We start from the raw sequence: 12859 nt of genomic DNA on the forward strand, positions 1-12859 counted from the left end.
TGCTGTCTGCGCATCTCTATCAGAACTCTTGTCACCATGGAATAGAGGGGAAGTACATAGCCCTTTATCCCAAACCAATCCTGCAGGAAAGCATTCACTGCCACTGCCTCCGGGTCTGGATATCAACTGAAAAAGGTGGATACTTGATATTTGAGGTGGGAGACAAAAAGGTTAACATCTCAAGAGGCACAACATAATCCAGTTATCAATTACTCCTGTCCTGCAGATGTCTGCAATTCGAGTCTGTGGTAGTGTCGACCTGACCCAGGAGATATTATGCCTAGAAGGTTATGTTCTTTCCATGTAAAAATGCCAACACTCTTTTGACATATTGCCTAGATCCTCGGATTTTGTAAACTCCCCCAGGCAGTTGAAAGAATGAGCACTGAAATATTGTCCATTTGTAGGACAAAACATGTTATCTGATAATTTACAAGGCTTTTCAATACAAAGAAGCCTGCTAAAACCTCCATAAATTTGATGTGGAAGTTTTATCCCCCTGTGGCCATTTCCCACCCATGGAAAGGGGCCCCTTTCCACCTCCAGGCCCACATTGCTGGCATCTGACTCGAACATTATGTTGGGAGAGGGACTCAAAATTGCCCTCCCATTCCAGGCTTACATATGTATCAGTGACTAAAGAAGTTCTTCTTTGCCATCCGAAGAGAGGCGTATTAACTAGGAGGATGAGAGGTTCTGCATTGGTGTCTAGCTTTGGACCAATATATAGTTCTGTAATGAAGAGAGCAGGCACTAGTGCTTGAATGGCTGTTGATAAGAGCTCTTTCACCTTTGCAACAGCCTGAGGGAGCGGAATTCCTTTTTTAGGATGATGATCACCTGACGGATTCTCTCCATCCTGTTCTCTGTCAGTAGAAGGATGCATTGCTGTTTTCTTATTAAACCCCAGAAACTGTATTCATTGATAAGACTGAAGGATGTTTTCTTGTTACATTTATCACAAATTGTAGACTCTGAAGAAGGACTACCATCAGGGCAAGGGGCTGTTGGAGCATTGAAGCATTTCGGGCTCGTATGAACATGTTGTCTAGCAAGACAATGATCCTGACTCCCCTGCACTTGAGGTGAGCCATGACAGGCCTCAACAGCTTTGTGAAGCACCAAGGGGCTGAGGAGAGTCTGAACAGGAGTGGGGAGAACTCCTTTATGCGACCCGCTCCTATAAAGAGAGATATTCCTTATGGGGAGGAAATATCACCACCACTAGATATGCGTCTATCAGGTCTATCTCTGCAATTCAATCGCTGGGCAGATGGGTGTCCCTCAATAAATGGATAAACTCCATCTTGAAGTGGCGATAAATCACAAACACATTTAGTGCCTCCAGGTTTATGACCGGACAATAACCCTCTTCTACTTTGGTGACCAGGAACATGATTGCGATTCCTATAGGTGTGAGGTCATAACAAGAGTGCTTTGCAACAGGAAAGGTAAAGCGGTGAAATCTTGTGATACTAAGTCTCACACATCTTCCTCTCTATTATTGATCAAAGAGTCTCTCTGGTTAATGGATCTCTCTGTGGTTCTTGAAAGCAGCAGGTCTACCTAGAAGCTGTGGTGGCCTACTGTAAACACCAGTCACAGACATGACAGTTCACTGCCATTGATACTCCGGTCGGGAGCTGGCTTCAGGTTGACACAGTTATATATGAAAGGTTGTTGGGTTTCCTGTCTCATTTGTTAAACTCTGCAGCCAGGGCCCATATGGGCCTGTTTGAAGTACACTCTATTAGTATGTTAATCGCAGCCACCAGTGGCAGAGCCTAACAAAAGAGTAGGGCGGATCCATGGAGGTTTTGCTAGTTAATCAGGCTGGCCATGGCAGTGGGGGTTGGCACTACCCCTTTCTGGAGATGACATGGTGCATTCCTGGTTGTCACATTCCACCTAAATATGACTTGAATCAGCTGACCGCTGTGGTTCTGTTTCTCTGCCGTTTTTCATGTCTTCCTGAGTAGGCGAGGCCCTTGTTTTTGAAGCCAGCATTCAAATCAAATACTGGTGGGTGAATTTGTCAGCAGGGAAGCAAGTGTGTCCCAGCGCGCTAGAACACGTTTTGAAGTTATTTACTGTTGAGCGAATTCGGTAGCAGGGAAGCAAGTGTGCCCCAGGCGGTAGAAACTTATTTAAGGAATTGTATTTAGCGGAACTCTTTGCCTTTGAGGTGGAGCTATAAATATTTCACTCGCTTACTGAACGCTAGAGGAAAGACACAGTGGGAAACCACAGGAATCGGAACTTTTTGCAAAGCTGCAAAATGAAAACTTTTTTCTAAATGGATGTTTAAAGCACTGATAAAGCCTTTGAATAAGAAGACGTTGACCAATTGTTCTGTAAAATCTGGCCAATTGATGTTTTGTCGAAACTATACAAAAGGAAATCCAATGATGAGTGGAATACTACTGGAATAATCTTGGATACTTATAGTTGATACATAATGGTGGACTGTCAAAGTAGGAAGATTACTACTGTAAAAGTTATTTAGAATTTCTCTATACAAACTAGATTTGATTGTGAAGATGAATGGTGTGTTAGTGATATACACATAGCAGAAATGTTTACACAAAAATGCGCTATTTGCACACAAAAAACTTTTGTTCACAAAAATATATGTTGATTGGAAATGAATTGTTGACTTATAACTGTTCAGAAATGATGTATTTTATGAAATTGTAACAGAAGAAAATGATATATTTTTAATAAGAACACACTCTCTGGTCCGCAGCATGCATTTTCTGAAACACATTTATTGAATTTTTCAGCACATAGGGCATCCTCTCTGTTTAGTATAAGCATCAAGTATCAGCTTCAGCTTCTGGACGATTTCTAGCAGTTAGAGGCCCCCAGATATACTGTTCCGTCTCTCATTCACTCTGCTGGGTCACACTCAGGCAACCAATCACTTAGAAGGGCATTCATGCAGGCAGGCAGCCAATCAGGCTCACAGTGCATTCAGGACATTTTCCTCCCTCCAGACACTCACAACAAGGAATGTGTATTGTGAAATGTACCCAGCCATTCAGCACTCCACACTGCATTCATACCAGTTTCGGGCAGGGCTGTCTCAGTCTTTGTGTCACATACCAGAAACCAGACACCCACACCAAGAAGTGCATATTGGTCACACACTCCATTCACCCAGGTCCCACCCCAAGGGTGTACCCACAACATACAGTCACTGGGAAGGCTCCATCCCGTCTGGTCTGGACTTCCCCCACAATACCATATATGGGACTTCCACCCAACAGCCAGTCAGGGGGAAGGGGCAGAGTCAGGGCTTACCAGGACTTTGGGAAAAACAAGGCAACAGGTAATAGAAAGCAAGAGGCCATAGGCGCCATCTTGTCTCCGATCAGGAATCAACTGATTCTAATGGCAGGATACTCAGATCACCTGTCAAATTCAGCATGGAGCTGCCACCAGCGCATACCCTGCTCTGTGGGCCACACACATGTGAGAGGAGCGACTAGATGTTAGATAGGGTTCTGTTTGCCCAGAACTTGTCTCTTTGGGGTCCGATTCAAGAAGATCTCTTTGCCTCGAGACTCAACTGCCAGGTTCCCCGGTTCTACAGTTGGAGACCGGATCGCAGTGCGCTAGCAACTAACGCTTTTCTCCTGGATTGGTCGGGTCCCCTTTCGTATGCTTTCCCTCCCTTTGCCATGATAGCCAAAGTCCTGGTTCAGGTGCACAGGCAGGCAGCAACGCTGGTGTTAGTAACCTGGCCTTGCCAAGTATGGGATCCAGCCCTGTTGGAATTGGTGGTGGATATTCCTTGTCTTCTCCCTCTCCACCTGCGGCTTCTGTCAGACCCGGCAGGTCTCCCTTGTGAGCTGGTCCTTCAGGGGCAACTCTCCCTTATGGTTTGGAAGATTTCAGCTCTTCTTGGTGCTTCCAAGGACTTTCACAGCACTCTATCTGTGTCATCAAGGACTCCAGGGTGGCCTCTACCAAGTCAGGGTACTCTTCAGCACGGAACCGCTGGGTTAGCTGGTGTTCGGCTCAACACTTCGATCCCGTTTCTGCCCCTCCAGTAGAGGTGGTTAACTTTCTGGTGGATTGTTTAAAAAGGGCAAGGCTTACGGACTATAAATGGGTTTGGATCTGCTATTTCAGCGGGACATGTATTGGTTAAGGGTGAACCATTGGGTAGGCACTTCTTAGTGCGCAGGGACCTCAAATCTATATGCATTAAGGTTCCACCTAAAGCGAGGTATTCTGTTCTATGGTACGTTAATATGGTATTGGATCTGTTTCGCTCTTGGCCTTCTAATGAGGATTTGTCTTTGCAACAACTGTTTTACAAATTAGCTATGTTTTTATGCCTTGTTTCTGTTAAGAGGGTATCTGATATTAGAGCATTGTTCGTGGACAATAAAATGTTCACCCCTCAGGGGGTCACCTTCTTTATTTCCAGGAGAACTAAGTGTTTAATTTCCTACATTAGTTATCCAGCTTTTCCAGAAGATTCAGTGTTTAAAATGTTTTCAGTTGAAGACAGAGGGTCTTATGCCTCCTAATACCTCTCAGCTGCTAATTTCCTATAAGAAACCCCATAAGTCGGTGTCCCCTGCCACTTTAGCCAGATGAATTAAGTGGGTTATGAAGGAGGCGGGGATTGACACTTCCTCCTTTGGTTTTCCTTCAGTTAGAGGTGCTATGGCATCTAAGGCCACTTTGATGGGGGGTAGCCTTGAGCAAAGTTTTAAAGCAGCTGATTGGTCAAGACAATCAACATTCAAACCATGTTATCACAAGCGTATTGCTCATGTTGCGATTAATGTCATATTCACACATGAGAGGACTCAGGTTGGTCGATTCTGTAGGGGGTATTTTTATCATATATTTTATTTTGTGTTGAATTAGGGTTCGCCCTCTTATGAGGTACTTAGAATTCCTTTAAAACTGCTTCATAGATGAAATAAGATTTTTATTAGGTTTCTCTATCCACAGGACATAAAAATAAGATACATCTATCTGTATTTCTACTAGATGTTCATATTCGTTTTTCTTAATGTATAGAATCCAATTATTTCAAGGTTTTTTTAAAAAAAAATTCAAAAGATTTTTTTCAAAAAATTCGAAACTCCCAAGTTTTTTCGTTCTGGTTTTTTACGTTTATAGTTCCAGACTCCAGTTAGAAGTTTTTTGGGAGACTTCCCATCTTATTACGAGGGAACCATAAAACCAGGTAACCCAGCGAGGTTCAAGCAAGTAGTCTACTTGTCTGGGTTATTGCTGGAAAAGGGCCGCAGGAACGCCTACCGGTTTCAGTGGTATTATCGAGATAGAAGCCACATTCTTCAGGGCTGGGCAGACACTCAAGAATTGACGTGTCAAATGGTTGGATAACAGGAAATCCCATCTGCAGATGAAGGGGGAGGGGAGAGAGAAAGGAAGAAAGATAGAAAAGTGGAGAGCACCATTATAATTGATTATCAATATCAAATTGAGATGTTACAGAGGTGCTTTGATATTTGTTGAGACTTACCTAGTTATAGGGGTTTCCACGTATATCCGTGTGGTTGCGGAGGTAAAGTTATGAACTTCCCAAAGAAAAGGGGCATGAGAGAATGATCATGCTCCGGAGTCTGAAAAAAGAGGTAGTGTTTTAGGTCTTAAGTCAGAGGGGGCGAACAACGTAAAATCGTTTTCTGAAAAGTTAAAAATAGAAAGTGCTCAATTGTATGCGGGGTGACCCATGGTAAGTTTTTCTCCAAAAGTGTGCCCAAGGGCGGAACCGCACGTGATATTAATCTCCGGGGAATGTGCTTGCAATGTTCCCACGTTGTTTTATTATGACTTGAAACGCTAAGAACATGCTTGGAATAGGACAACGCGAACGAGCGTTGTGTTGTTTTTTTAAAAAAAGGCCTAATATGACTATTTAGATGTAACGGTGACTAGGTATCTGCATGCAAAATGCCAGAGAGTTGTGAAGAAGCTCGTTAAGAGGAACAACCAATGCGTGAATCCGTCTGGCACATCCAGATAGCGCTTACCTTCCATACTTTTGTCAGAGTCCCAGGGAGCCGGCTTCTAAATGCTGCCGACCGATAGCTGTACGTGGGGAAGCGTACCGTCATGATTGATGATGTAGTTCATGGTGCGTCGTCAGGAGAGGCGGACATAGAAGACGGACTAGTGTATGGTCCGCACCATCTTGCATGAGTAATACTAAAGTGTAATAGTGTGACACTGTAAAGATTGCTGATACCGTCTGGTTCTGCCAGAAGGTGCAGAGGGAATATTGCATGTACAAAAAGCCCTGGAGGTGTGACCTCACACAATTATGATGATCCAAACAAGTAAGAATCAGAGATTGGGAATCACAAAATGTGGCCACAGCTGTCAATGGTACCGTCGTATAGTCAAAAAAAGGGGCTTGAGTGTTGCGGGCAGATAGAAGGTGGTCCACTGTTTGATGATAAAATAGGTGGACTGCCGGCTACCGTGTTGAAATAGGACCTGGCATCTGATTGTAAAGGGCATACAGATCGGGCATGTAAGTAGCTAGGGAGAGAGGGAGTATTTGTGGAGTGTAACCAAGGGTTCATCTCTGTTGGGACCCTAACGGATAAAGAGACATAACTCGTTCCCTGGCTGCGCTAATAAATTTTCCACATATTTTACACTGGTATAAAACACAGGAAAGTTATTTTTTCAAAACACAAACACATTCAGTGGTACAACATTGTGTGCAAATGATCATAGGGTAGAGATGGAATGGATCAAAAACAATGATGGGACCCTTCATAGGGTTGCCAGGGTCTGCCAGCTGGTAGGCTCGTTCAGGCCTATCTTGTCTGTTCTCAAACGGAAGATCCACAGTTGTTCTCTTTTAAAGAGTAGATCATGGATGTTGTCCCCTCGTTTTGGGACATTGATTTTTTCAATAATTGTCCATTTGAAGTCAGTCGCCTCATGTTGATATTCTACGAAGTGAGTCACCATGGGGGCAGTTAGCCTTTTGGTGCGAATGCAGGAACGATGTTCGGCCAATCTGATTTTGATAGATATAGTAGTCATGCCCACATATCGTTTTCCACAGGGGCAAGTAATCAGATAAATAACGTTCTTGCTGTTGCAGTTTGTGAAGTTTTTTGAATCCATGGATAGTGCCAACCGATGTTGATAGATGTAGTTCTGGTTGTACCAATACATGCACTACAGGTACCACATGGTGCATCTCCTGTGGGTTTTGCCTGATTCCATAAGGTGTTTATGATGGGGTCCCTTGGTTCTCTATAGGTATGGATGAGAGAATCTCAAAGGTTTTTACCTTGCTTGATCGCGAATCTTGGTTTTTCTAAGTTTGACTCGCCCACATTCAGGAGAGGCCACAGTTTTATCACTTCTTTTTGATTTTATTTGTCAGTGGTGAAAAACTGAAGATAGCAGTAATTTGCTCTTCTTGTTCTTTTTCCTTTGTGTATTGTTCCAACGTGGTATCTCGCGGTATGTTTTTGGCTCTTTTTCTAGCTCTTCTAATCGTGCGTTTAGGATAACCACGTTCCTGAAGTTTGCAACAGAGTTGGCCTGATTGTTGCTCATAGGCCTGCAGGGTAGAGCAGTTCCTTCTGTACCTAAGGAATTGTCCAAAAGGTAAGTTGTTTCTCAGGCTGGATGGGTGGTAACTTGTATATTTCAAAAATGAATTTCTGTCTGTAATTTTGTTATAGACCTCGGTGTTTATTTGGTTATTTCGAATCTCCAGATCCAGAAAATGGACAGATGTCTTACTGTGTGTTTCGGAGAAAGTGAGGAAGGAATTCTGTTCATTGAGCCAGGTTATAAAGGTGATGTGATCTTGTTCATTGCCCTGGAATATCATAAGAACGTCATCAATATATCTCTTCCACAATTTTATGTGTGTGCCCCAGGGATTGGTATTGGGGTAGATGGTTTTCTCCTCCAAATCCGCCACATACAAATTCGCCAGGCTTGGCGCAAAGGTAGCGCCCATAGCCATACCAGATATTTGTTCGAAGAATGTAGTTTCGTACATGAAATAGTACTTGGTCAAGGCGATTTCAGCGAATTGCATGATCAAGTTTATTGGCGTATCAAGTGGGGGAACCGGGTCTCTCAGGATCTTTTCAATGACTTGCAAGGTTGCCATCTGTGGGATCCTTGTATATAATGACTCGATGTCTAGAGTGACAAGTAGCTGGCCTTCTATGTCAAATAGAAGATCCTTCAGTAACCGAAGGACAGAAGTAGTATCCTTCAGGTATGATTTCATCTTGCTTACTTTTGGTCTCAGAAAGAAGTCAACCAATTCTGATAATGGCTCCAAAATGGAGCCTATGCCCGATACTATGGGTCTTCCGGGGATTGGTATAATTCCCTTGTGGACTTTGGGGAGGGCATAAAAGGCCGGTCTCCTTGGTGTTTTCGGGTTCAAAAAATCATACTCTTTTGTGCTGACATGTCCCTCTGCTAGGGCTTCTTCTAGGATCGGTAATATCAGTTGTTTAATATCTTCCATCGGGTCTTTTCCCAGTTGTCTGTAACTTGTTCGTTCCTCTAGCAAAGTCTGTACCATTTGGTTATAATCTTGCATATCTAGCAGATCTGTTGCTCCACCTTTATCGGCTGGTTTTATCATTATTTGCTCATTGTCAATCAGTGTACGTAATGCTAGTCGTTCTCTTTGACAATGAGCAAATAATGATAAAACCAGGGAATTACACCAATCCCCGGAAGACCCCATAGACCCATAGTATCGGGCATAGGCTCCATTTTAGAGCCATTATCAGAATTCGTTGACTTCTTTCTGAGACCGAAAGTAAGCAAGATGAAATCATACCTGAAAGATACTACTGCTGTCCTTCGGTTGCTGAAGGATCTTCCGTTTGACATAGAAGGCCAGCTACTTGTCACTCTAGACATCGAGTCATTATATACAAGGATCCCACAGATGGCGACCTTGCAAGTCATTGAAAAGATCCTGAGAGACACGGTTCCCCCACTTGATATGCCAATAAACTTGATCATGCAATTCGCTGAAATCGCCATGACCAAGAACTATTTCATGTACGAAACTACATTCTTCGAACAAATATCTGGTACGGCTATGGGCGCTACCTTTGCGCCAAGCCTGGCAAATTTGTATGTGGTGGATTTTGAGGAGAAAACCATCTACCCCAATACCAATCCCTGGGGCACACAAATAAAATTGTGGAAGAGATATATCAATGACGTTCTTATGATATTCCAGGGCAATGAACAAGAACTCATCACCTTTATAACCAGGCTCAATGAACAGAATCCCTTCCTCACTTTCTCCGAAACACACAGTAAAACATCTGTCCATTTTCTGGATCTGGATCTGGAGATTCGAAATAACCAAATAAACACCGAGGTCTATAACAAAATTACAGACAGAAATTCACTTTTGAAATATACAAGTTACCACCCATCCAGCCTAAGAAACAACTTACCTTTTGGACAATTCCTTAGGTACAGAAGGAACTGCTCTACCCTGCATGCCTATGAGCAACAATAGGGCCAACTCAGTTGCAAACTTCAGGAACGTGGTTATCCTAAACGCACGATTAGAAGAGCTAGAAAAAGAGCCAAAAACATACCGCGAGATACCACGTTGGAACAATACACAAAGGAAAAAGAACAAGAAGAGCAAATTACTGCTGTCTTCAGTTTTTCACCACTGACAAATAAAATCAAAAAAGAAGTGATAAAACTATGGCCTCTCCTGAATGTGGGCGAGTCAAACTTAGAAAAACCAAGATTCGCGATCAAGCAAGGTAAAAACCTTCAAGATTCTCTCATCCATACCTATAGAGAACCAAGGGACCCCATCATAAACACCTTATGGAATCAGGCAAAACCCACAGGACATGCACCATGTGGTACCTGTAGTGCATGTATTGGTACAACCAGAACTACATCTATCAACATCGGTTGGCACTATCCATGGATTCAAAAAACTTCACAAACTGCAACAGCAAGAACGTTATTTATCTGATTACTTGCCCCTGTGGAAAACGATATGTGGGCATGACTACTATATCTATCAAAATCAGATTGGCCGAACATCGTTCCTGCATTCGCACCAAAAGGCTAACTGCCCCCATGGTGACTCACTTCGTAGAATATCAACATGAGGCGACTGACTTCAAATGGACAATTATTGAAAAAATCAATGTCCCAAAACGAGGAGGCAACATCCATGATCTACTCTTTAAAAGAGAGCAACTGTGGATCTTCCGTTTGAGAACAGACAAGATAGGCCTGAACGAACCTACCAGCTGGCAGACCCTGGCAACCCTATGAAGGGTCCCATCATTGTTTTTGATCCATTGTTTTTGATCCATTCCATCTCTACACTATGATCATTTGCACACAATGTTGTACCACTGAATGTGTTTGTGTTTTGAAAAAATAACTTTCCTGTGTTTTATACCAGTATATGTGGAAAATTCATTAGCGCAGCCAGGGAACGAGTTATGTCTCTTTATCCGTTAGGGTCCCAACAGAGATGAACCCTTGGTTACACTCCAAAAATACTCCCTCTCTCCCTAGCTACTTACATGCCCGATCTGTATGCCCTTTACAATCAGATGCCAGGTCCTATTTCAACACGGTAGCCGGCAGTCCACCTATTTTATCATCAAAGGGTGGACCACCTTCTATCTGCCTGCAACACTCTAGCCCCTTTTTTTGACTATACGACTGTACCATTGACAGCTGTGGCCACATTTTGTGATTCCCAATCTCTGATTCTTACTTGTTTGGATCATCATAATTGTGTGAGATCACACCTCCAGGGCATTTTTTACATGCAATATTCCCTCTGCACCTTCTGGCAGAAGCAGACGGTATCAGCAATCTTTACCATGTCACACTATTACACTTTAGTATTACTCATGCAAGATGGCGCGGACCATACACTAGTCCGTCTTCTATGTCCGCCTCTCCTGACGACGCACCATGAACTACATCATCAATCATGACAGTACGCTTCCCCGCGTACAGCTATCGGTCAGCAGCATTTAGAAGCCGGCTCCCTGGGACTCTGACAAATGTATGGAAAGTAAGCACTATCTGGATGTGCCAGGCGGATTCACGCATTGGCTGTTCCTCTTAATGAGCTTCTTCACAACTGTCTGGAATTTTGCATGCAGATACCTAGTCACTGTTACATCTAAATAGTCATATTAGGCCTTTTTTTTTAAAAACAACACTACGCTCGTTCACGTTGTCCTATTCCAAGCATGTTTTGCAAAGGTAGCGGGCGCCCCTCTCTCGAAAGAACAGACTTGATAACCTGTTCAGTGGTTATTAACCACTTGAGAGTTCGCAGCCACTGCTTTTATTCACTGTGCCTTTCACAGATGGGAAATATCCATTTGCATATCAGTCTTTGTCCTGCCCAGGGGCAGTCCAGCACCGAAATGCAATGGCAATTCCAACCTGAACGAGAGTACCACCAGCTACCCCATACACGTGTTTCACCCTTGTTGGGGATCATCAGTGAGGTGAAGCTGATGCCTCTCTAAACACAGTGAGAGGGACACCACGTCTGGTTGCCCCGAGGAGACCTAGGGTTACCAATCCCAGGTTCCTTGAAAAATAGTTTTGCAAAGGTAGCGGGCGCCCCTCTCTCGAAAGAACAGACTTGATAACCTGTTCAGTGGTTATTAACCACTTGAGAGTTCGCAGCCACTGCTTTTATTCACTGTGCCTTTCACAGATGGGAAATATCCATTTGCATATCAGTCTTTGTCCTGCCCAGGGGCATTCCAGCACCGAAATGCAATGGCAATTCCAACCTGAACGAGAGTACCACCAGCAACCCCATACACGTGTTTCACCCTTGTTGGGGATCATCAGTGAGGTGAAGCTGATGCCTCTCTAAACACAGTGAGAGGGAGACCACGTCTGGTTGCCCCCAGGAGACCTAGGGTTACCAATCCCAGGTTCCTTGAAAAATAGTTTTGCAAAGGTAGCGGGCGCCCCTCTCTCGAAAGAACAGACTTGATAACCTGTTCAGTGGTTATTAACCACTTGAGAGTTCGCAGCCACTGCTTTTATTCACTGTGCCTTTCACAGATGGGAAATATCCATTTGCATATCAGTCTTTGTCCTGCCCAGGGGCAGTCCAGCACCGAAATGCAATGGCAATTCCAACCTGAACGAGAGTACCACCAGCAACCCCATACACGTGTTTCACCCTTGTTGGGGATCATCAGTGAGGTGAAGCTGATGCCTCTCTAAACACAGTGAGAGGGAGACCACGTCTGGTTGCCCCCAGGAGACCTAGGGTTACCAATCCCAGGTTCCTTGAAAAATAGTTTTGCAAAGGTAGCGGGCGCCCCTCTCTCGAAAGAACAGACTTGATAACCTGTTCAGTGGTTATTAACCACTTGAGAGTTCGCAGCCACTGCTTTTATTCACTGTGCCTTTCACAGATGGGAAATATCCATTTGCATATCAGTCTTTGTCCTGCCGAGGGGCAGTCCAGCACCTTTGCAAACTAAATTTCAAGGAACCTGGGATTGGTAACCCTAGGTCTCCTGGGGGCAACCAGACGTGGTCTCCCTCTCACTGTGCTTAGAGAGGCATCAGCTTCATCTCACTGATGATCCCCAACAAGGGTGAAACACGTGTATGGGGTTGCTGGTGGTACTCTCGTTCAGGTTGGAATTGCCATTGCATTTCGGTGCTGGACTGCTCCTGGGCAGGACAAAGACTGATATGCAAATGGATATTTCCCATCTGTGAAAGGCACAGTGAGTAAAAGCAGTGGCTACGAACTCTCAAGTGGTTAATAACCACTGAACAGGTTATCAGGCCTTGTTCTGTTGAGAGA

The sequence above is a fragment of the Ambystoma mexicanum genome, chromosome 10, assembly GCF_040938575.1.
Source record: "Ambystoma mexicanum isolate Mex_15411 chromosome 10, UKY_AmexF1_1, whole genome shotgun sequence".
NCBI classification, from domain to species: Eukaryota; Metazoa; Chordata; class Amphibia; order Caudata; family Ambystomatidae; genus Ambystoma; species Ambystoma mexicanum.